Genomic DNA, 4,635 nt, shown 5'->3' with positions numbered 1-4,635 from the left:
ACATTTACCGGAATTTAATGTTGCTTAAAACAAAAAGTATAATTATTATTTAGTATCCTCACTAATATTTTAAATAAGAAATTGAATTTTTTGTTGGTTTTCATCCGCATTAACGTCTTAACTACTCAGTATATAGTACAGAAAAGGACAAAGGATACAAATAACAGCCCCCCCTCCCTTAAGGAAACTACTTAGATATATTTTGAATGGGAATTAATAAAACAAAACTTTCATCAAAACGCGCTTGCCTGTGACAAAAAATTACGACTAACGGAGGTTTCGTCGGTTACGCTCGAGTTTCATCGTTAAGTTGGAATTGTCTCGACAATCTAAATAGGTTTGGTCTTTAGTAGCTTTTAAAATATATTTATTATCTTTTTAAATTCTTCATTTGTAATCATTTATTTTGAGTTTTGAATGTTGTCAGATGGCATCGTGTGTTTGTATACGTACTGTTATCGATAATACCAAATAATAGTCCAAATTGAATTAAAAACACAATGTAATTTTTTATTTTAATCAATATGAATGCTTGTGTCCATCAGTGGGACATTTGTTCCGCGTTACGAAGGTTTTGGAGGTTATTAAAAACCACACTAATTCAGTCCGCGTTGGTTGGTTGGTTGTTTGGATATGTTTATCTTACACACAGTAATCTTTAACATATTTACTTTTACTGGCGGTTCAGTGGTGCACGATTTTTAATCCGCGCTCTGAAGTAAAAATCCACGCGTTATATCCACTGGGCCAACTCGGCGACGAAAATCCTGTACCTTATCTTTTTTAGCTCTTTCTCTTAGCGTAAATGTTTACTTTCGTTAACAATATAGTGTTTGTACCTCTAAAGAGCTGACACGGCCCAGCGCTTAGAACGTGCATCTTAATCGATTATTGCGGGTTCATATCCAGGTAACCACTAAATTTTCGTGTGCTTAATTTGCGCTTATAATCCAAGTGAAATAAAATATCGTGTAGTAACTTGCAGGTGTTTGATTTTAATGAAATTCTTCCATGTGTATCCACCAATCCACATTGGAGTAGGCAGTTGGAATAAGCTCCAAACCTCCTTCTCAAAGGGAGGAAAGGATTTAGCCCAGAAGTGGGACATTTAAAGGCTGTTTTTATCACAACAGATGGTAGAATATCCAATAATACAAATTCTAGTCTTTAGAACGCAATAGTAACTGCAGCGGTTAATGCGTGTATTTGTTGTCTATAATTATTACTGTTCATTGTCATTAAGTTGATTAATTAATGACTAGGTGCTCCATCCCTGCAATATTTCCTCCTTAAAGTTAAAATTGTCAAAAATTCTTATTTAGCGGATGCTTGGACGTTATACGAAGAACAAAAAATATTGGCTGCGAGTTAATTGTCAACTAGCGGGTCTCCCACGACATTTTGCGTTTATTCAAAAGATTTTTTAGAAATTTCGGAACGTACAACAGGTTTTGTATTGATTTCATTTCATTGTAAACTCACACAAAATACTCATCTACATTTGGCGCCAAATGGTTGCAATTTTATTTAAATTAAATGTTTAATGTCCAATAGTATACATTAGTTCAGTTAGAATTGGAGTTTGTCGATAACAATTTAATTTGTTAACGTTTTTTGTTTTTCTTTTCTTATACAGCCGTAGCACCGCTCTCTAACCGGCCAGCAACTTTTTTCAGCTCTCTAAAATTAATTATTTGTTAAATTGTAACAATTTACTAAATTGAAATCAAGAATCCTCTTTATTTTTCTGCACATCTACGGCCGGAGCTCTTCAAAATGAGACCATAACTGATTTTTTATGTGCAGCTACTGTCGCATAATAACTGGGACAAAAATCGGCTTACACTGCTAATATATAAGATTAGGTGTATAGTTTTTCATAACTATCGAATGCAATCAAATTGCTGTTTGTACAATAATTTAGTTCAATTAATTAATAATAGAAGAACCGGACTAATACTTTAAAGTAATTAATAATACTAATTGAACAAAGCTCCTCCGTTCTTTACGTCGGTACTTACAACTTGGCACTATCGAGTCTTTAGTATAAAATGTATTCGTCCAATTCTCCTCGTCTGCTTTCCTTGGTCTATTGCCAGTCCGCCACTTTATTGAAACGATTATATTTTCCTTTGTTCATTAATACAGAAAGTGAGTCTTCATAAAATATTCAAACTTTAAAGTTTAATAAAATGTAAACATTATTTAATTATAATTTTATAAATCGAAACAGTTCATGACAAAGTTTATTTAAACAATAAGTCTCGAGGATATATAGGTACAAGTTTCGACAGGTTTAAACATGCTGAAAGTTGATTCTTTAGAAGCGTTTATGTAAGATATTAACATAGACTAGATGGCCCAGTTGCTAGAACTCGAAAGCGATATTCCAGCTTCAAAACAATTAGTGACCTTGACCATTTTATATATATTTAAAATTCATCTCGTGCTCCAAGAAAAACATTGTGAGATTCTGTCACGTATCTATGTGTCCATCAACCCGCATTGGAGAAGTGTGGCATAAGCTTTGAACCTTCTCCTCCAAAGGAGACGATTTATTATTATCATCTACAGGCTGATACTTTTACTTTAAGTAAAACACTAAAATATTCTAATTATATAATTTGATGCATATTTATAATGCTGTGTAGTATATTCATCAAGATCAATGAGAGTATTGAAATGAAGAAAGAGTCCTCACAGGACTCAGGATACAAACATTAAGGAAATAAAAAACACACGTTTGCTACAGATTACAGACTTCATATAAATAAATAAATACAACATTATTTATTTATATGAAGTCATGTGAAATGTATTCTTGTAGGAACAACTTACATTAGAAATATTACACGTAGATAGAATTACTGCCAGCAGAAGCTAACAGATCAAGTATAATACTTTACGCCTACTTGAAATAAGATTGTCGATTTCATATAGACGTTTCTTTTTTAAAATGCAAATAGCTAGAACTACTACAGCAGAAAAAGAGAGTGCCGTATTTTAATAGGTTTGCTTCAAGTATTTTTTACTAGCCTGCTATTTCCTCTGAAATATTAAATCCATCCTGACACAACGTATCCGCATTGATATTAATTTTTATGTCTCTATTAATGTCTGTTATCGGGAACAGTAACGAAATATGTCCATTAATAGCTTAATTGTTTATCAACCGATCTATTATTGATTTTATAGGTTTGTATTTAATATTATAAATCTATACATAGTAATTTAGATTTGTATGTTCGTCTGTCTCTTATTTATCGATCTATTTATTACCTTATTGGGTGTGCCGGACGAAATCTTTTTAATGCATATTATTAGTATTCCTTTTGTTATTGGTGTGATTTTCATTTGGTGTACTTTTTTTCTAGTACATATAATAAGTTATTAAATAAATAAATAATTTATCAGTGTAAAATTATTTAACTCAAATTTAAAAGTAATTTATAATAATCTATAAAATGTGGGATTCTAATTACAGCATTGCTTTGGTTTAGTTGGCATGCCAAGTAAATAATGTTGCCAATATATTAAATGAATGGGACGTGCGGTTTGGTTTTATTTACTTTTGTTAAAATTAAAAGCGAAAAACAATATGCGTTGTTATAGATACAATAGCGGTGGGTGGTCAATGGTCTTGACCACCACCAATGGTCAATGGTGATTTAATACTGTCCATGGTAAGCCTCAATACTAAGCCGGCTATCCTTGTTCTTACATATCATTATTATTGCCTCTAACATTATTTTCTAGAATCTAAAGTGGATTGACCTAATAAATTAAAATGGGTGTACTAACGACCGTGGTTACATGAAAGTTTTATTTTTAATAGACGGCGGAATTGATTAAAATCTTACGTGATGTTTAATTGGAAGGATGGTGGTTTCCTTATATTTATTGCAAGTAGTAAAAATGTGCTTTAGGAGCTCTCTAACTGAAACAAATTTATTATTTTAAACTATGAGAGTCTATGTTTAAACTATTTGATAATCAATTACAACAACATATATTGCTTTTCAAAACACTTTGTCTATTACCCTGGGTTCAAGAACCTTTACATAATTACATATATTTTATGGATTATTATGATAGGTGTCATCAAACACGACTAAGCTTGACAGTCATGTGCCCGAATGTAGTGCGGTGGAGCGATCATAGTTTGCTTCATGTGTAAAGTGCGTCCTTTTGGATTAATCCACTTAGATGTTTCGTTGCGTTGTTTTGCGTCGAAACATCTATTATTTTCGATATTTGTGTGTCCGAACTAACCTATTTCATATCAATCAAATTATAATCGTGCAAAATAATTCGAGTCATTAGGGTAACTATTTTAATAACGCTGTTTTAATTTTAGATCAAGTTTCGATATGACGCAAAAATATTTTGGTACTGTTTTTTTTTATTTATTTTTTTATTCTGTTAAAACTCAGGTATAATATTTTGTAATCACGCGTTGAGTCGAATGATTTATATAATAATATTCCTTTTTAAATTACGTAGATAAGAAATATTAACTTACATATGTAAAAAAACAGAAATGGAAATATATATTTATATATATATATATAGATATTCTTCCATCTTCCATCTTTCTAAAAAATCAACAATAAAATTTTGGATAAACTAATTATT

Source organism: Vanessa tameamea, chromosome 10, assembly GCF_037043105.1.
Source record: "Vanessa tameamea isolate UH-Manoa-2023 chromosome 10, ilVanTame1 primary haplotype, whole genome shotgun sequence".
Lineage (NCBI taxonomy): Eukaryota > Metazoa > Arthropoda > Insecta > Lepidoptera > Nymphalidae > Vanessa > Vanessa tameamea.
This window is presented reverse-complemented; position numbering follows the sequence as displayed.